Below are 22,545 nucleotides of genomic sequence, written 5' to 3' on the forward strand. Positions count from 1 at the left end.
GTCGATGGACAAAAATCAGAGGCCCACAGTATTAATGCTGGAGTCCCTCAGGGGTCCATCCTGGGCCCAACTCTCTTCCTGATCTATATCAATGATCTCCCTAAACACATACTTAAATCATTCATTGACATCTATGCTGATGACACGACCATCTATGACAACATATCAAAGGCTGTAAATGACAAAGTTCTCTGATTCTCTCTCCTCTGATCTCAAGCGCGTGGTTCAGTGGGGGAAGACGTGGCTAGTTACCTTTAATGCATCTAAAACCAAACTCCTATCTTTACATCATCAATGCTCTGATCCCAATCTAGCATCAATTGAAATGGATGGCATCTCACGTTTTAATATGACTTGAACTTTACTCCTGATCTGAAATGGAACACGTACATCGAGTCTGTTGCCAAGGTTGCTGGAAAGATGATGGGATCCTTCTACTACTCCAGAAGATATCTCACTGCTGGTGCAATTCTCTATCTATATAAAAGCCGAGTACGTCCAAGGATGGAGTACTGCTGCCATATCTGGGCAGGAGCTGCTAAAAACAGCCTATCCTGCCTTGACAGAGTACAAAATAGACTTCGTGGCTTTGTGAGGGATGCCCTTTTCTCTTCCCTACAGCCTCTTTCCCACAGAAGAGACATTGCGAGACTATCTTTGTTTTATCGTTATTTCCATGGCAGGTGCTCGTCTGAACTCCAATCTCTGGTCCCCCCTCGCCAATCTTTTACGAAAAACACCCGTCTAGCTGAAATCACTGTCAAAAATTTTCCCTACTCTTTATCTGTGCCTAAATCAAAACGTAGATTCCATGAACAAAGCTTCTTTTTTATAACTGCACGCCTGTGGAACTTTGTTCCATCTGCCTGTTTCCCACCTGGCTACAACTTGGATGTCTTCAAGTCTAACATGAACAAATTCCTGATGAACCGTCCCCTTAAGTAGACACTTTATTAAATCTCAACACTAACTTTCTGTACATGCAATAATCCTTATCCCTGAGTGGTTTCCGGGCCTTGATAAGTGGTGACCACTTTGTAAAAAAAAAAAAAAGAAAACACAGAATTTTTATTTACCGTTTTCCTGAGTTTTATCTATTTTAGCTTTGATATAATTAGTTTTAATTATATTGTTCTTTGCAGTTGACAGTAGCTATTCTATTTCTCTGCTCATAGCTATGCCCAGGTATTTTTCGTGAGTCTCTTCTTTCGTCATTCTTGTGAATAACTCATGTAGCGGTTTCTCTTCCCACTTTTCTTGCCATTTCATTTCTCATTTTGTTACTCCCTATAGTATTTATGCAGAGACCAGTCTTTCTATTTTCTGGGTGATGTATTTTTCGAATTCTTTTTTGTGTCATCCGCACAATCTTCTATACTTACTAGTCCTCCTTCCCCTTCTCTTTTTTTCATGTAGAATCGGTCAATATCATTCTTTGGGTAGTTCATTGTGCATAGTCATTAGTTTCTTAGTCTTCTGATCAAGATGCCCAAGTTTTCCTATGAATGAACCAGAATATCTGATGAGTGCTAATGTACTAGATTTTTACCATATAATTTAGTTTTTAAGCATTTTCTTGCTCTTTTCACTCTTACAATCTTTCCTTTTATTTCTGTTAATTTGTGGAGTCTGCATCCAGAACTTTCAAATATTTGAAGGTATCTTGCTTGACAAATGCTCTTATCTGATCTTGGTTGGGCAGTTCCATACCCTCCGGTCTGCAGTTTTCCTCTTTTCATCTTTATCAGTACATATTTTCCATTCCATATACAATTTCAATGTCCTGACTGAGATTTCTTACTTTTTGCAAATTGTTTCAGCTCATCCATATACATGACATGGTTAATTCTTTTTTCTGTGTCTGTAAACTTGTATCCAGCATCACATTTCTTGAGTAGTTATGAGTGGCATCAAGCTATGATAAATAGTATTTGTGATAGCGATTTTCTTTTTTCTTATCTCAATCAGGTATTAGCCTCCAGCTGTCAGTTCAGTCTTCATGTGTCCATTGCTTTTGTAATAAGATGCTGTCAGATACTTTGTACAGCTTTAAGCATTTATGCTTGATGAATTTTGTTGTAGGTTTTCTTATCCATGTATATTCTTTTTTCTGCATTTTATCGCTTTTCTTTTTCTGGTATTCTGTCTGTTCTTCAGGCAGTAGTTCGCAATTATCAGTGGAATGGTGGATTTATCATCTCAGTTGTGACATTAGGATTTTCCACATAGTAAACAGGTTATTGGCCTGTAGTTCCTTGAGATCGTTCGTTAATAATAATAATAATAATAATAATAATAATAATAATAATAATAATAATAATAATAATAATAAAAATAAGCGCCGGCCCACAATGGAATATACACATACTGGTTTAAAACATTCACGTCCCTACATAATAAACTGGTGCAAAACTGAAAGGATGTGTCTGCAGAACAGAAGTACCAGAATAGATGATCAAAGGAAGAACTGCATGAATACAAAAAGACACTTAAAAGGGAACTACTAACAACTACAGACCAATAAACTGCTTACCAACCATATGGAAGATCTTAAGAACACAACTAAATGTACAGATCTACCACTCTCTTAAAAATCCGACATCACATTTCCGAAGTATGTAAATGAGTGGTATCATAGCTATGATGTGATAGTAATAGTGTTTGAGGTGTTCTCTCTGTCTTTCAACAACAAAAAAATCTTCTTTTAGTCATCTGCCCAGAAATCCCACCCATTGAACTCCTTGTCGTTCGTCTTTTTATACACTTTCTATTTTGCCACATTTACATATTTCATGTGATATTATCTGTGGCCATCATGTATATTTTGATGCTCTGTCTATCGTGATGTTTCATTTTCACCTTCCTGTCAGCAAGTTTGCTTTTTATATCTCTGGCTTGATTTTCTTTTTCACTCTTGTTGATAGTGAGTCTTCTTAGAAGATGCTTCTCTGCATTTTTTATGCCAGTCAGGTGTTATCCTCCAACTGCCAGTTCCAGTCTCTATGTTTCCATTGCTTTTTTTTTAATAATATTTGTCAGGTATCTTGCATATATTTAAGTATTCAATTGTCGACGCTTGAGGGATTTTGTTGTAGGCTTTCCTGTCCATGCCATGGCTATGTTTTTTAAACTCGCTTTTTATCTCCATTAGGATCTTTTGATTTATGTATAAAAAGTCGTGTGTGCCTTTCCAGAATCCTTTTTGTTCCTCAGTAATTACAGTGCCATAAAATTAACACTCGATTACTCATATATATTTCCATCATTCTTGTCTTAGTGCAGGTCAATAATGATCGCATTACCACATCCTTGCCCACCAAACTCACAGATAGTAACAGGTACTTACAGTTCAATAGCACTTATCTTCACAATCTCAAGAAATCAATCATATACAGCTCCTGCTTACACGTTAAACCTGTCTGTTCCAACACAACAGAATATAAAAAATATTAGTCTACTCATCTTATAATTTTAAACAACAAATATCCCCCTCAAATTTATCAAAACAGCAATATAGCTGGCACCTACTAGGAAAAAACTATTGACTTACAAGAAAATACAATCTAAAATCAGAATCCAAATTGTGTTCAACTTCAATCACAACACACACAAATCTCATAACTACATTTCTTGCATCTCAAAAGACTCAGACATATATAATTAGTTCTTATACCTACAGACACTAGTGTTCCATCCTTACAGGATCATCAGTGCAGGAAGTCACGATTGCCGTTGGTTGTGGGATTAGAACCCAGCCTTGAAGCCATCTCTGACTCCATTAGTAAGGAACATAACCCCAGGACCACCATCAACCGCGACAAGAATTAAGTGAAATTTAATATTTAAAAGGCCAGGCATAAACGTTATTAAGAACGATCTACAGTGATCAAGTGACTAGAAGTCACAATCTCAAATGTAGGCCAACTGACCGACTTTTATTTATAATATATATATATATATATATATATATATATATATAAATCCAAGGAACTGCCATATAATATATATATATATATATATATATATTATTATTATTATTATTATTATTATTGTTGTTATTTTCATGTATTCACATAAAATGTTATAAGATTTAGCATTTTATGTATCGATTTTCAGTACTTACTTCAATAGTGCTCAATAGTGAATAGACTTAGGTAGTTGTAGTAAAGTATGAAAATATATTTATGACGATTAAGCATTTCATCTCCATAGGTAAACATTAGGCTAAAATGCAGCAGTGTTTTATCTCTCTCTCTCTCCCCCCCCTCTCTCTCTCTCTCTTTCTCTCTCTCTCTCTCTCTCTCTCTCTCTCTCTCTATATATATATATATATATATATATATATATATATATATATATGTATTCCTACTTGTGAGACATCGGCTTGGATCAGCTGGTTGGATGACCGCATCCCTTGTTTGAGACGTAGTAGGTTCATTCCACAGTCGGTATTCGCCACGGTTTGCTGGTGTTAGTTAATAGACTTTCTTGTGTGCAGGACGTTTGCTCAGTTGGCAAAGTGCTTGCCTCGCATGCAAGAGGTTCGGATTTCGAATTCGAAGTTCAGATATGTCTAACTGATGAGCCCAAATGAGGGTGCAACTCGAGTCTTGGACTTCCAGTCTTGTGAGCTGTGATGTGTTTGATTGTGGAAATAATTATATATATGTGTGTGTGTGTGTGTGTGTGTGTGTGTGTGTGTGTGTGTGTGTGTGTGTGTGTGTGGAGTAATATCCTAAATTTAAGAATGGATCATTATGAATTTTGGAATATATATATTATAGATATCATGGTGAGTAATATGGACACATTATTTTGTTTGTAAATGTTAACATTTATGAGGTATATATATATATATATATATATATATATATATATATATATATATATATATATATATATATATATAAAGTTGAACATCTGTGTGTGTCTGGTCACGAATAGGCTCCTATATTGTTGACTATTACAGAAAACTGATCACATATAATAATAGATGTATCGAGACACAGGAATGGATATGTTTGATCTGGCATAATGATAATTCATTAAAATTGTGGAGTCTGCGTACGCACCTGGTCCACAAAGTAGGGAAATAAAAAATTTAAAAATTAAAAAAAACGTTAACACGTGTTTTTGATATAGATGTACATAATAATACTTTGATAAGTATGTTTTAACTTAAATAGGGATGGTATAATAAAATTGTGGGGTCTGCGTTCGCGCCTGGCCTCCATAGAAGTGAAATAGACACAAACTTTAATAAAGATTTTTCATATCTATCTGCATAAGTATACTTTGATAATTATGTTTCAGTTTGTGTGTGTGTTTGAGTTCGTTTCTTATGGATTCTTTTGAAATTTCACACGAATGTACTTGATGTGTCTGGGAGTGTTCTTATGTTTTGTATCAGAATGCTTCCGATAAATATCGAAAATTGATAATCGAAATAATCTGATTAAAGACAGAAAGCCTAATTTTGATCAAAGTTAACACTTTTATACAACCAAACATCACAAGTGCATTTGAGAAGTTTTATCACTGCATAAGCAGAAAGGCCCAGCCTATAAAATCAACTGCAGATTCTTTTATAAACAGGAGTGGGTTCGAAATGAATGTTTCTTTTTTTTTTTTTTTTTTTTTTAAACAATGATATTTGACTTTTGTACGCTTAACTTTAATTCAAGTAATTATGTAAAAATAATTTCATAAAATCAACAGTAAGCTCTTTGATAAGACAGGGGCGCGTTCAAAATGAATTTTTACTGTTTAAAGACTACGATACTTTACTTTTGCATTATAAACCTTAAATCAAGGCATTATTTAAAGATAATTTTATAATGTCAACAGGAGGCTCTCTACAATGCAATGTAGACTAGAATGTATTTTGGACTAAGTCACTGCGGGGAAGCATGTGAAGAAGCTTCCTCCCAGTGCAGGGGATCCCCAACTAGAGCAGGCAATATATCGATTTGATTGAAAAATGGCCGATTTCACCGATTTTAATCGCAATAAAAGTATGGAAGGGTGGAACATTTGTTGATTCTCATTGATTCCAGGACAATGCCGGTCCTTCCTACTAGCACTTTTCTTCCAGCAAAGATTATAAGAGAGCCACCCACTCAATACACCATACAATTCACATGGGTAGGAAATCATTCCAACCAAATTTCACATTTCTTAGTTTAATAGACAAATCGTAGTTAGTGAACACACAAACCGTCTCTCAACAGTCGATTCATGGAACTATAAACACACGCACACGTTATATATATATATATATATATATATATATATATATATATATATATATATATATATATATATATATGCACACACACATGGGTTAGAATTCCAAGAATTGCCTGTTAATAGTAACAAGAGTGTGTCATATTATCCATTGAAGAAGACTTGATAGTCACTGAATGAACAGCACAGCAGAGGATGATTATGCTACTGTCAGATATTTCTTTTTCCTTTTTTTTCTTTTCTTTTTTGTTTTACCCAAGTGGAAACTATTCCAGAATAAGGAAATAGATAGCATTTTATTCATAACACTCATTAAGAAACACCCCCACATACACACACATAGTTTTTGTATCTGGCTATTCAGTGTGGCTAGACTCAGCAAGTGTTTTCTCACCTAAAATTCAAAACCTGATTACCAGATCACTTACAAATGTTATCAGAAGTCAAGAATCTTACCTATACCTTAATGAACGTACTGAGGTTATATTGCTTAAGTCTTTTTCTTTATGTTATGTTAGCGATTACCTAGAGAAGGGTAATGATTTACGCTAAGTGGAAACCGTTATCTCCTCCACCGGACAGCTCAACCAAAAATTGTTATGCACATATATATATATATATATATATATATATATATATATATAACATAGGCATCATCACTTATCAAGGCCAAGAGGCCACTCGAGGATAAGGGTTAAAAAGTGTACAGTAGACAATTGGACAATATAGTAATCGTTACTAATGGAAATTCAGTAAATTTGTTAACAAGTGGAACAGCTCATCAAGAACTTGTTTATGTTAGACTTGAAGACGACCATATTGTAGTCAGCTGGAAAGCAGGAAAACGGAAGACAATTCCACAGGCGTGCAGTTCAAAGAAAGAAGCTTTGTTCATGGAATCTACATTTAGGTTTAGGCACAGATAAAGAGTGAGGGGAATTATTGATAGTGTTTTCAGCTAGACAAGTGTTTCTTGTGAAAGTTTGGTGAGGGGGGACCATAAATTGAAGCTCAGTCAAACACTTTCCATGAAAATAACGATACAGTAGAGACAAACTCGCAACATCTCTTCTGTGAGATAGAGGTTGCAGGGAAGAGAAAAGGACATCTCTTACGAGGCTACGAAGTCTATTTTTAAACTCTATCAAGGCAAGACAAGTCCTTTCCAGCAGCTCCTGCCCAGATATGGCAACAGTATTCCATCCTTGGATGTACCTGGCTCTTATATAGATAGAGAATTGCATCAGCAGTGAGATATCTACTGAATTGATAGAAGAATCCCACCATTTTTCCAGTGGCCTTGGCAACAAATTTGATGTACGTGTTCCATTTAAGATCAGTAGTAAAGGTCAAGCCCAGAAGCTTGTCAAAACTTGAGGCCTCCTCAAGACGAGAGCCATTCATTTCAATTGATGCCAGATGGGGATCAGAACGTTTATGATGTAAAGATAGAAGCTTGGTTTTAGATGCATTAAAAGTAACCAGCCACTCCTTTCCCCATTGTACCACGTGCTCAAAATCAAAGAAGAGAGAATCGGAGAGAACTTGGTCGTTTACTGTCTTAGATGTACTACCATAGATGGTAGTGTCATCAGCATAAATGTCTACGAATGATGTAAGGATGTGATTTGGAAGATCATTAATGTAGATCAGGAAAAGAGTTGAGCCCAGGATGGACCACTGAGTGACTCCAGCATTAATACTGTGAGCTTCTGATTTCTGCCCATCAACTACTACTCTTATGAACCTATCAGAAAGAAATGATTTAATAATTGAGAAGACATTTCCAGCTATACCATAGCTAGAGATCTTGTGAAGTAAACCTTTATGCCATACTCTATCAAAGGCCTTAGATATGTCAAGAGCAATTGCCCTAGAAAGGTTGCCTCCATCGAGAGATTAGCTAATCCTATAGATTGTTTCAATAGTTTTCATTTCTGTTTTTTTTTGGGGGAGGGGCTGCTTTTTTATCGCTGATACCTTAGGTTGGAATATTTGTTTTTGTTTGTTATTGTTAAGAGATTTGTGACATAGTCATATTATTCAACGAATCTGTTACAGAAGGTTGCAGTGTATGAAGTGTCTTTGAAATAAAATATTTGAATCAGATAATCAGAAAGCTATTTCTGCTGTAAAAGTATGAGATAAATTTGTGCAAGCCCTGTTTAGCCTTGCACAAAAACACACGTTCACATCTCAAGCCATTTTTCTTGTCATACACATATGCGCACACAAACATACGCGCGCACTTACACACACGTACATATATTCACGTTCACGTACATACACTCACATCCATGTGCATACACACACACTAACGTACACACATGTACACACACATACACGCACACGTACGCACACATGGGCAACGTCACTTCCCTTTTAAAAGAAATCCACACATGTGCAAAGGACGCCGGAAACAACTACAAAAGCAAGAGACCTGAGCTGTTTCCTTCTTTTTCGATTCGGCTCCCGACCTGGGTGGTCGACGCACCAACCGCTTCCTTTAGGGCGCGCCCACATACTTCACATCCCCTGCTACTATGTGTGGGGCAAGGGCCAACAGACAGTACGTACACCTTACTCTCTCTCTCCATGGCCTGGATTGACTTTCTCACTCTCTCTCTCTCTACAACAATAGACTTTCCCTCTCACCAGCTAACAGCGAGAGATGCACACCAAACTAAACACATGATGTACCCTGTCATTTAATTTGTTTCTTTACAAAATAAATTCTAGTTTGTTTAATTCAATAAATGCGTTGTTCGTTCCTTTCTCAAAACAATTCATTTTTCCTATTTTGTACGACTGGGGGATATATATAATATATTCATCAGTCCACTACAAATTTTATTGTTTTGAGATAAGTTCATAAAGTTTGTATTTATCGTGTCTTAATGGAGGTTTAAGAACCCTTTTAGCACTTAATAATTTTCTTCTACATCGTGATATTTTGAAATAAATTTTTACTGTTATAAAGGATTACATGAAAAACATAACACAGGAATAGAGTAGCAAAATGTATTAACAAAAACATACAAAAGTGTGAGTTGTTCGTCGGTGTAGGGTATATGGTTAGAAAGAAAGAAAAAAAAAACGTACCGGGCGTATCTGCATCGCTCTTTGGGAAAGAAGAAGGAAAGGATGGCTAGCTCATTTATATACACGAAGGGCATCTTGGGAAGGCAGGGCATGATGGGAGAAGCTATTTCTTTTTCCTGTCTCTTCCTTTTTTTTTCTAGATAGGAGGATATAAAAGCTGGGAAAATTGTTCACTCGAGGTCGTTCGAACGTACGGTTAACTTGCTTGTCAGTGGGAAGAAAGAAAGACGGATTTTCTATGAACATCGAAACTGGAAGAGAAAAAGGATTGTCGTTTTTTTTTTGTATGTGCCGAAAGCGTTGCAAGCTGAAGAAAAACTTCTTTATTTTGTATGGACATTTAACAGTATTCGGCAGTTAAAAGGAAAACTTTAATTTCAATACTAGAAGCTATTTCGGCCTATCAAACAGGTTAACATGGCTGACTGGAGACTCTCAACTCAGATGTTGAGACCCTTCACTGGGGAGGGTGACCTAATTAAATGGCTGGAAAAATTAAAGATGGTGGCAAGGTTGCAAAAAATCGAAGACGTAGTCACCCTGCTGCCGCTCTACATAGAGGAGGAAGCCCTCACTATTTACCAGCAGATGCGTGATGAAGATAAAAGAGACCTTGCCTCAGTGGAGCAAAGACTGAAATTGGCTTTCGCTGAGACTCCATTTGAAGCACTCGGCAAGCTTGCAAGTTTGAGGTGGACTGGCAAGTCTGTTCACGTCTTGCTGCGGAGATCAGGAGACTGGCAGGATTGGCTAGTTACGTGGAGAGGAGCCTGGAGATGATGCTAAAGCTCTACCTAGTGAACGGCTTCCCAGAAGAAATCTCCGCGAACATGCAGAGAATCACTGAGATCAATACGATGTAAGTGGATGATCTCTTGGTCCACATTAGAGTCCTAGTCAAGAATGTCAAGGGCCCAATCGTGGCTGCAGCTGTGAGTGGAAATAAGTGCATGAGGCCCCACTTGAATGATGAGAGACAGGCAGCGAGGCGACAGGAGGGGAGACCTGCCATCAAGTGCTTCCGGTGCCAGGGTCCTCACCTGCTCAAGGACTGCAAAGAGCCGAGACCAGGGGTCACCTGCTACCAATGTGGACGAGTGGGGCACATTAGCCGCTATTGCGTTGCTACACAGGACCAGGGAAACGCGTAAAGGAGAGTGTGATCAACCAACTGGGGGGCGCTACATTGAGAGGGGGCCAAGTAACTTTCGTACACCTCGGAGGAGTGGAAGGTGATAGAAATATCAGAATGCAAAAACCGGAGGCTTGCTGCATTGAGGATGAGGATTTCATGGCAAGGTTCGATGACGAGAGGTGAACAGTGGAATGGAAATGGATCTCTGGGCCTCCGGAACTACGAAACAAAGTAAGCTGCTATGATAAAACACTGTGAGGAGACATAAGAAAAGGATTTGAGGAAGAAGTGGAGAGGTGGATAGAGGAGAGAATTCTGAAACCTTGGGCAGGGGAAGAAAAAGGAGTGCTACCATTACTGACGGTTGTTCAACCTACAAAGAACAAAGTTAGACCGGTACTGGATTTCAGAGAATTAAACAGATACATAGCCTGCCACACTGGAAAGGGGATTGACGTATGCAAAGAGGTTATGAGGAAATGGAGGAGGATGGAGCGGGCCACTAACATTGTCGACCTGAAGTCGGCTTATCTCCAGATCCATGTAGCTGAAAAACTCTGGCAACATCAATTGGTCCGGTACAAGGGGAAGATATATTGCCTGACGAGGTTAGGCTTTCGGCTGAGCTCAGCCCCCAAAATTATGACTGCCGTGCTGAAGATGGTGCTGAGTAAAGACTGTACAGTGGACAAGGCCACTAGTTTGTACATTGACAACATTCTCGTGGAGGAAGCAGAGGTGACAGCGGAGAAAGTGAGAGGCCATGTCGCAAGGTATGGGTTGACTGCAAAACCGGCAGAGTCCCTGGATGGAGGAGCGGCGTTGGGGTTGAAACTATGCCGAGATGGAAAAGGAAGCCTTGTATTTAGACGAGGGAATGGAATACCCGAAATCGGAACTGTCCTGACAAAACGAGAACTCTTCTCGGTTTGCGGGAAACTGGTGGGACACTATCCAATCGCCGGCTGGCTCAGGATAGCGTGCAGCTTTATTAAACGACAAACGGGCACTGATGGCTGGGAGGGCCGTGTGACGAAGGAAATCATGAACATGCTACAAGAAATCATCGTGAGAGTGACGAAAGAAGACCCAGTAAAGGGGAATGCTACGTCAGCGATGGAGACGCGGGGGGGGGGGGATTTGGTGCGATGCCAGCAGTCTGGCATTGGGCGTCATATTAGAGATGGGAGATGTAACTGTGGAAGATGCGGCATAGCTAAGAAAGAAAAACGACTATTCCCATATCAACATAGCTGAACTGGAGGCCGCTATGAAAGGAATCAATCTGGCCTTGAAGTGGGGATTGAAAACGATTGAAATCAAATCTGATTCAGCAACGGTAGTTTCATGGATCAGGTTGGCAGTGATGGCGATTAGAGAGTTAGGACCAGAGATGCTGCAGAAATGCTGATCAAGTGCAGGCTTGGAGCACTTGCAGATTTGATAGCAGAATTCCAGTTGAAGGTATCTGTAGTGCTGGTCCAATCAGAAAAGAACAAGGCGGATTCGATGACATGGGTAAAGAAGACCTGGCTGCAAGAGAGAAAGGAGGTTCCCTCAGTATGCTGTGCAGAGGAAGAAGTGAAAAAGTTACATGAAATGCACCACTTTGGTCGAGAACGGGCGTTATTCCTGGCAAGAGAGGTTTACCCGGAAACCACCAAGAAGGAGGTCAGGAAAGTAGTGGAGCACTGTCAAGAGTACCAATCAATAGACCCTGGACCATCCAGACACGAAGCAGGAGAGTTGCACATTGCAGAGGACTGGAAGCGATTGGCCATTGATGTGACCCATTATCGCCATAAGCTGTATCTGGTCGACTGTGGACCGGGGAAGTTTGCCATATGGAGAGAGATCAGGGCAGAAGCTGCATGGGCGATCGGAGGGGTCATTGAAGAAATATTTTTGGAGACAGGGCCGGTTGAGGAACTGTTAATGGACAATGGCCCCGCTTTCCGATCAGAACCCTTTAAAGAGGTGTGTGATAAGTGGGAGTAAGGCAATTTTTTAGGGCAGAGTATCAGCCGAGTGGCAATGGGATAGTGGAGAGGAACCATCGCATCATCAAGGCTGCTGCGGAGAAAAGCAACATTTCACCCATGGAGGCGGTGTTTTGGTACAACATCTCATCGAAAACCAGACAAGATCAGACAACTGTGCCTCATAGAGCCATCTTTGCATATAAGTGGCGGCATCTGTGGAAAAAAATGGTAGGAATTGAGGGTGAAGAAGCTACCATTAAAGTGGGTGAGGAGGTGTGGGTGAAGCCCCCCCAATGCAAAATGTACCACTTGCTGGGGGAGGGGGGTCGTAACAGGAACGCAGTCGAAGAACAACGTGATGGTGAATGGCGTTTCCCGGCATATCCTAGACCTGCGTCGTGTAACCTTGCTGTTGTGCACTGATGGCAGTGAAGAGGAGGAAGACGAGATCCGCCAAGAAGCTAACGATGCACCCCAATTCGACTTAGCCCCACATTGTGGTTCTTTACAACCAGACAAGAATGTCTGTAGTGAACCTGAAAATGTCAACCCCCAAGAAGTTGTTCCCCAGAGGCCTCAACGTGAGAGGAGGAGGCCCGCTTGGATGAAGGATTATGAAGTGTCTTATTGATCTCGAAGATCAGGGGGGCGTGTGGGGTATATGGTTAGAAAGAAAGAAAAAAACAAAAATACCTGCATCGCTCTTTGGGAAAGAAGAAGGAAAGGATGGCTAGCTCATTTATATACACGAAGGGCATCTTGGGAAGGCAGGGCATGATGGGAGAAGCTATTTCTTTTTCCTGTCTCTTCCTTTTTTTTTCTAGATAGGATATAAAAGCTGGGAAAATTGTTCGCTCGAGGTCGTTCGAATGTACGGTTTATTTGCATGTCAGCGGGAAGAAAGAAAGACGGATTTTCTACGAACGTTGAAACTGGAAGAGAAAAAGGATTGTCGTTTTTTTTTGTATGTGCTGAGAGCGTTGCAAGCTGAAGAAGAAAAACCTTTTTTTTTTTTGCATGAACATTTAACGGCAGCTAAAAGGAAAACTTTAATTTCAATACTAGAGTCGGCTAGACCAATAATCTCGGTTGGTCCACCGGATATCGACTACATTAATGCCTTGTCTTCCGGTATTTATTGTGAATGGATCAGTTCATTCTTAGGTAAGACAGTTTAGCAACAAAATCTCACACCTTCACTGTTGAGGACCCTAAATGCCAGAAAGTTTTCTACTCTAATAGTTTCTTCCCTCGAACAGCTAGACTTTGGAATTCCCTTCCTGCTACTTGCTTCCTTGACTGTACTCACGGGCAGAAGTTCAAATGTAATGTAAACCAACATCTTATTAATCATCATAGGCATGGTCCCAGTTAGCCCCTTACATACAAGTGGCGATATGCCTTGTTCGGGGTGAATGTGAGTAAAAAGAAAAAAAAAAAGTTTTGCCACAACAGTTATTTTAGCAACATTCCATTACTACTACTAATGTTTTAGTTTAATTCATTATTTTCTCCCGCCCCCCCCCCTGTATACCAACACTTTCTGATTTTCCCTTTTTATTTTTCAAATAAACTTCTGAAGTCCAAGTTTTGAAAGTATATCAAACTTTCCGTAGCAAAAAATACTGTTGAAATTTGGGTTTAAATTTTTTGAAAATTTCTATAAAAACTTGTAGAAGATTGAAAAAAATAGCTAGGAAAAATGCCTCGCTTAAAGTTGTAAAAATGTTCTTAGTGTGTAGTTTCTAAGTACCGATTCTACAATTTTGTCTGTTTTTTCATGATCACGGAATATTTGCATTACGAGTATGTTAGGTTGCTTAAAGTACTATTGATTATGGGTTTAGCATATTAGATGGGGGGTGTTGCATTTTATGAGTAGAGGGACCGCAAGGCGAATTCTGCGGGGAGGGGGGAGCAATATTGCTAAACACAGCACTATATATATGCATTGAAACTCAAACATTAGTCCCAAATAGTAGGATTCGTCAATATTAAGTACTCTCTCTGCCAGAGGCAGTACTACTGACCTTAGTTGTATGATGGTTCTTATTTCTTCTATGGTGATAACTTCTTTATTGGCTGCCCCTGGTTCGGCTTCTTCTGTTGTTGTCGCTGTTGATTTTGTTGGCATTCATTTCCTTGGTTGCTCATCTGCCATAATCCCATCCTTAAATTCAAGGAACTTCTAATATTGATAACTAAGAGAATATTACCACTACTGATCAAAAAAAGAGTATATCAGACATATGCATAAGATTTAATAATGTATGGAAATGAAACCAGGCCAGTGAGAGTTTAGGATATGTGTTGCATGGAAAGAAATAATATGAGGATCACACAATTGGTGTGTAACCTGAATTTTAAAGACAGATAAGTTTAGATCTGATGACCTTCGAGGAAGATTATGTCTGGACACTATATACTATGTGCAGAACAGGATAAAGTGATACTAACTATTTGGTAAGAAAAGGAGAGCTGAACAATGGAGCAAGTGTGATAGCAACTTTATTCAGGAGAGTACCAGATCAGTAACAGTTACATCCAGTGCCAGGTAAACAGAGGTGAATATTATCTGCAGTATTATAACATCCTCTTGTTTGGTCGTATGAGTATATTTGTTTTCTGTGTGAATCTGTTGTTTGCTTTATCTTTGATTTATAGCATGTGAGAGTGTTATGATCTATGAGACAAGATCAGCCTTTGTACCGTGCAGGTGTTCTTATAGTTCTGTCTAATTTAGTTTGGAGTGGGCCATATTTGTTCCATATGTAGTGATGGTCTGGTGATGTCAGGTTCGGTGATTTCATTTCCAACATTAATTTCCTTTGGTCTATTTTTGTTCTGTATAGTGGTTCAGGGATATCAAAGTAAACCTTTTTTGTCACCAGAATTAGTATGGCACACGAATGGGTGCAATTGTGTTGGAGTCTGGTTTCATTGGGCATCTCTGCTATGTAGCTAGGTCTTTTTTCATTCTCAACAATGGTTCCCTTGTGCCATGTGTTGTCGAGTTTATTTAGTATCTGCATACACTCACCTAGGTATAATGGTGGTAATTTCCTGGTTCCACTATAATGCTCGTGATGAGTTTTCATACTTGCTGGTCTCTCACGTAACTGTTTGTGGTGTTCTTTTCCTAGTTCTGATTGGCTACATAAGGTGGTTTATATAGGTCTTCTAAAAAGTATTTTAGCTGATGGTGGTAGTTTGCTTGTGGTAGTAGTTTGGCATTGCCCTCACTTCTAGCAGAACAAGCTGGATGTCAGTTCTCTCTCTTTTGCATTTTCGTTTTAATAGTTGATTTGACATGTCTCTCTATGAATCTATTGCTTCTGTCATAGTGAGGTGAGCTTGTGATGTGCCTGATGCCCCAGGATTTGATAAAGCTCTGAAAAGCTTTCCAGCGTACTATGGACCGTAATTTTATCTGGATGACCAAACAGCAAGGTATTTCATTTTATTTGCCACTGCTTTACTGGTTACTGGTGTTGGCATTTCATTGACAATTGGATACTTGGAATATTTGTTGCCGGTGAGCAGGAATTACTGCTCATCAATCTCGAATAAATTTGATGCAATAGACTTCCAAGGCTGAGAAAGGAACGTTCTCAGAGAGAATGTGCTGCAGGATAACCTAGAATCGATTTTCATGTGGAGTGTGTGGTGGAAATTTGGTGTTCTGATATTCAAGGTCATTTAGGCTTCAGCCCTGGGCTTCTTGATAATTCTATATATGCCTATGTGATAGTTATGGAGTGAAAATGTTGTAAGTAATCCTCTTTGTCATTTCCAGTATCAATTTGGTCGATGTTTTCCTTTTATCTGCTGCATTCAGTCCTTCTTGAGGTTCGGTACTGCTGGTTGTGAAACTTGCTCCTGTGTCTGCTTTTCTTTCTGTGTTCCCTTGATTTAGTCTTTAGGTAGCACCTCGCCCAATGCCCCTTCTTCCACATTCACTATATGCTGAGCACTATCAAGCTGGTATCACAGTTCCTACACTTCCTGCTTAGGTTAATGCTATATATTCTTTCTGCTTTTGGCATTCCGAGCTGGTTCAGTTGATCGTTTCCAGCAGTAAGGGTTTCATACTGCTGACCTTCGGTTAGTATGTTGGCTATGCTGTAGCCTTTTGGTTTGTTATAGAGCTCTTTATTCCAGAAATGGTCTTGAGAATATGATGTCTCTTGCTCAGCTCATCTGGGAAGTTACATTTTTGGCTTGTGTAATGAAGTCATTTAATGATTCATTTGGCTTCTGATAATATTGCATAAGGTGAAGTATGCGGATCCTAAAATCGACATTTACTCTAAGTTGGCTTTTGAAAAACTTCCATAGATGCTCGGGTGATTTATTTTGTTGATCAGTGAGGCCATTTAAGCGTCATAGGCCTTGTAACCCTATACCATGACATGTTTTCGTGGCTTGTTTTGTTTCATCAGTTATTTCTTCTTCTTCTTCTTCTTCTTCTTCTTCTTCTTCTTCTTCTTCTTCTTCTTCTTCTATGTAGTGATTCATCTTTTTTTGTTTAAAAAGCACTATGGCTTTGCTTAGATCTGAGTCAGATGAGTTCATCATTAGCAGGAGATGTTCCATGTTTTTCTTCTTTTTTATTTATTTACAGCGTTCGTTATTTCTTATCTTCTGATAAGAGTTTTATATTTAAGGAATATAAATGACAAAATAATGTCTACTCATGATTTGCAATATAGCATCGTATGTATTATTCCATCAATTGTCATATTGTGTGCTGTTTTATTTTATTATTTAATTTTTGTTGATACTGTTCGTCTATTATTTTGTGTTTGTATATATATTTTATAAATTCCGTTGCTGCCACCATGTAGTGATAATTGTTAGCATTTAGTCAAAAAGTAGAGCCAAACGATGGAGCAAGTGTGACAGCAGTTACATCCAGTCCCAGGCAAACAGAAGTAAATATTATTTGTTGGTTTGGTCGCATGAAAAAAATGGACGAAAGTGCTTGAGTTAGTAGATGTAGAATAACTGTGGTGGTAGGGTTACGTGGCTGGAGAAATCCAAAGGAAAGTCTAGAATGAAGTGAAAAAGGAAGGATTTGAGAGAAAGAGGAGTAAATAAAGACCTGGCCAGAAATAGGTTAGTTTGATAGTCAATTTCTAAAAGCTATAAAAATGACATTATTTTTAAATTACATTTAAAATTTACTGAGATGTATTTATATATATCGTGTAATAAGAAAGCATTTAAAAAAGGTGTTTTTAAACATTAAACGTTGCTTGTTCCAAAAGCTGTTATTCATATTAAAATGAGAACAGTAGTTCGAATAATGGAAATAATACAAATTATCAATTCTTTTGTTTGTTTGTTTTTTAAATTCAGAAACATAAACAAATATTAATTTTCCTAAGATGGAAAATAAATGAAAAAGAAAAAACTTTAGAGAGTTATAAATTTTTAAGTTTAGCAACATGAGACATTTTTTTACTTAACTCAATCTTTCTTTTCATGTGAGTGAAACGAAGCGAGTAACAGATCATAGTGGTCATACCAACATAGGAACAAGGCTATTATTATATAGATTGTTAGAAAAACGAAATTATTTCCTGGCAAAGTGTCATCTAACAATAAAGCCAGTCATGAACGCGGTTTTGGTTTTTGGGAAGCAGATGCTTAATTCTTCATATAAAAGAAATTGTTTTGTATTTTTATGGGAAAAACTTTAAGTCGTCTTGACTGAATCTCCATCTTAATAGAGTATTTATTTTCAGATCTTTGCCTCAACACTATGAGAGATGCTCTTCTCCAATCTTTGAATCTCAAAATTAGTTCACTGACCCAGTTGAATGTGTTGTAGCCTCTAGAATATAAGCCTCTAGAATATAAGAATCAAAGCATCGACTATATTTCTGTAAAAAAAAAAAAAGTAGAAAAATATCCGGCCCAGAATGGGTAAGATTAATTCCCCGAACAGAACAGCTTTGCACCACTTTTCTGTCACCTTACGAAGATTAAAATCAAAATATAATGATACTAAACCTTATGTCTAGAATCTGTATTCTAATTTTGATCAAAATCTATTAGAATCTAGAAAATGTCTAAAATTAAGAAACTGAAATGCATGAAATTTTGCTTAATTGTTGTACATACAAATATATAAAAATATAAATATACCTTACTTTATATAAATAGAGATATATTTTTTTATTTTTAACTGGCTATATTTACCCGATATTGCGCAGGTCGAGTTTTATTGCCACATGGAGGGCTTAGAGAAAAATAATTCAAAATATTTACAATTTTTGTAAATAGGATTTTTAAAAAATTATTTTAGTTGTACCATATTTTATTTTTTGTTTTCAATAAATATTCTATAAATATTCGATTAATAGTAAAAAAATATTTTTTAAAAATGCAATGTGTATTTATCAAAATTACATATAGGCAATAAACACAGACACGGATACACTTGTCTAGGCACCGCCAAAAATGGCCGAAAAATCAAGTTGTTGTTGTTTTTTAAAACGAAATTACATTTATTAAAATCCATTATTTCTGAGTAACTTTTTTTTTTTTTCAGAAAGATAAAACCCTGACTTTTATCATATAGAAAGCAGAATAATGTAAAACTTTTTCTACTATTTTTAATTAAATTTTAAATGTTAAATTTTCCCCAAAAGTTAACAATTGGCGTTTTTTGTTTTGCACAAAAAACGTATATAAATAGTTAAAAAAAAAAAAAAAAGAAGGTTTTTGAAAGAATTGATTTGCTTATTTCTTGTCTAACTAAGATTTAGGGTGATTTTCTATGAGAATATGCAAAAATATTATAATATAAGTACCTGGATTTCAAATAATTCCACTTATTCATATAGGCAACCAGTTACTTCGAGTCGATTTGATTACTGTTTACATTTGTACTTGATAAAAAGCAAACTACGGAAGACCAAAAAGCCAAAAAAAAATCTTATTTTTCAGTGACGAAAATTTCAATGTATTATTAACGCTGAGGCTGGCCAGTCAGTACCAGATGGGTGACCATTTGTATGAGTTTGGTTTTTAATGTGTATGTGTGTGAGGGCCAGGCTCTCCAAAATGGGGAGGGGGGGGACAATTTAAAGCAGAATAAAAAAAATTATTTCAGCGCGTTTGGTCCACCGTAGTCGAAAGGCGGCAAACGTTTCCAAACTTGATCGAAAAAATAATGATATTTTTAACACAAAGGGCACAATATTTATCGAATTTTTATTTTTTTTGTATTGATTCTTCAAAGCATGCCCTGTTTAATAATGGTCATGCATTATTCGGCTCGCTAAAAAGAAATTGTTAATTTATTTATCAAAGATTTTAAATGTCTTTTTTCGTATAAATATTAAAAAAAAAAATTTTTTTTGTGTTTTGCTTAACTTAAATTAATTATTTTACTTAACATATTCACCGAACGAATTTCACACTTAAAAACTCAAAGGCGGGATAATTAAACACAATCGAAGTTCTGATACTCAGACATCAAAATAAGGTATGCAAACAAGTTTTTTTTTTTTTTTTAATCTATAATCCCGTCCCTTACAACAACATAATATGTTTTGTTCAGTTTCAGATGATTATTTTAAGCATATTTGGAACCCCCTCAAAACAAGGGGGGGTTTTGTAAGCAGAATATATATATATTGTTTATTAAAAATAAGTACACTGTTATAAAGTTCATTCTTCTCTTAATAATCGCTGAAAATTTCGTATTGATCGGATAATTACCTGATTTTTGGTAGATTTTTAAAAAGACGGTCCGTCAAAAAGTACTTACCTGCCCCCTCCCCCCCCCCCCCAGTTTTGGCGGTGTCTGACCGTTTTAGTAACAAAAAAAAAAAAAAATGAATCGTTTTTTGTAAGCTGTGTTATAACAATATAAGCGCAACAAATAAAATATGTCTCTTCAGTTTTATGTGAAAAGAAGTTAGCCATGTTTTCAATTTTTTTAAATACGTTTTTTATTTTAATTACATTATTGGGTGGAGTTGTACAACCATCGCCCCATGCGTAATTTGTATACTGATAGGTTTTTTAAAATGTTTTCACTGGATTATTATTGATTAGACACTAATTAACCAGATTATAAAAAAAAATTGAAAAAAAAAAATCATTTCGACATTTGAAAGGGGTGCTCACTTTTTAGTTACAACATTCTGATAAATCGGTCACCCATTTTTTAATTTTTTATTTTCTAAATACGGAAGTGTCTTCAGGAGCTATGAAATGGTCCCATGTTGACGAAGCAAAGTATCGGGAGGAGTACGATATGAAAATTGACAACGGGATGGAAAATTATGAAACATTTCTCCTGCCCTGCAATGTTAGTGAAATTTATAATACTTAAAAAAATAAAAATAAAATAAAAATAAAAAAAACATATCCAGTTAGATAGAAAAGTAACTTATATTGATTTTGATGACATTTATTTGCTATATATTTGTTTTCCGACAACTTTTTCGAATCTATGTGTACAATAATAAAAATCCAAAAACTAAATAAGTTTTTAAAAAAAACCCCAAAAAACTCGAAACTTTATTTTCATATAAAAACAATTAAAAAAAAAAGTCATGTTCATCCTATCTTTTTTTTTCTTTGAGAAACCAAAATATTTCTGACTTACAAATGCGAATGCGGTAGGCTCATATCAATTTTACTTTCTATGGTTTTGATATACCCGCGTTTTTATTGGTTACAAAATGGATTTACCAGAACGTTGTAACTAAAAAGTGAACACCCTTTTAAATGTTGAAATAACGATTTTTTCCAATTTTTTTTTTTCCATAATCTGGTTAATTAGTGTCCAATCAATAATAATCCAATGAAAAAATTTCAAAAAACCTATCAGTATATAAATTACGCAGGGGTGGCGGGGGGGGGGGATTGATGGTTGTACAACTCCGCCCATTATTGATTACGTGATGATTTAATTTGGACCTTATGGGGGTACAATTTCATTGAATTTACTGAGTTTTTGATTTTACGATAATCCCTTCGCACCTAGAATTTCATTTCCTTCATTGTGGACATTACTTCATTAATAATTTAATTCAATTTTACAAAGTTTTTTGCACTACACTATAACCCATTCACACTTGGATTCCAGATTCTTTTTTTGGCTTCAGGAATTTCTATTTCTTTAATTAACTGACTGACTAACTAATTAGTTAATTGATTGAATTGTTTGATCTGCTATTCTGTTGAGTATTCTAGTCTATTGAAAATGCCGTTTTTTCACAAAAACGTTTTTTATATATAGTTTATATATATTTTAATCCTTAAAAAATTAATTAGAAAATAATTAATCAAAAAGAGTTTTGCAAAAACATGATTTTTCTTAAAAACAGTTGAAGTGATATATTTTCATATTGTTTATATATATATATATATATATATATATATATATATATATATATATATATATATATATATATATATATGGTAATCTGACGTTTTGGTGTGACCAATTCGACCTCGCTATTTCAGCTTAGCCAATTCGACAGCCAATTGATGGCATGGCCGATTCAGTGGAAGGACAATTTGGCGTCTACTATGCCAGTCACATTTTTATAAATATTTTATTACTTTTTTTTTTTAAATTAATAAAAACAATATGAAAATATATCACTTCAACTGTTTTTAAGAAAAATCATGTTTTTGCAAAACTCTTTTTGATTAATTATTTTCTAATTAATTTTTTAAGGATTAAAATTTTTAAAAATAGTTTTTAGTTCTTTTAATCTAATTAAGAAAAACAATATGAAAATATAGCCTCGTTGTTGACGACTGAGTGTCGTTGTTTGTTTTTGTGTGCTGTTTTAAATAAACATAGTTCAAAGTTTTTAATGTTTATATCACTATACTGGTTTTTTAAGGAAAGTCATATTTTTTGCAAAACTCTTTTGGTGAATTTGTAGTAGACGAAAATTGCAACAAACACAAGCTGGAGTGAATTTTTCGTGGCTGGAGATTTTGAATCCACTTTTTCCTGGCTTGTCCAATCAGAAGCCAGCTCTCAGCCACGTGACCGAGTGTATAAAACGTTAAACTGGAACACACTCTTTCTTCCCAGAT

The sequence above is a fragment of the Euprymna scolopes genome, chromosome 6, assembly GCF_053919585.1.
Source record: "Euprymna scolopes isolate OS-2025 chromosome 6, ASM5391958v1, whole genome shotgun sequence".
In the NCBI taxonomy this organism is placed as follows: Eukaryota; Metazoa; Mollusca; class Cephalopoda; order Sepiida; family Sepiolidae; genus Euprymna; species Euprymna scolopes.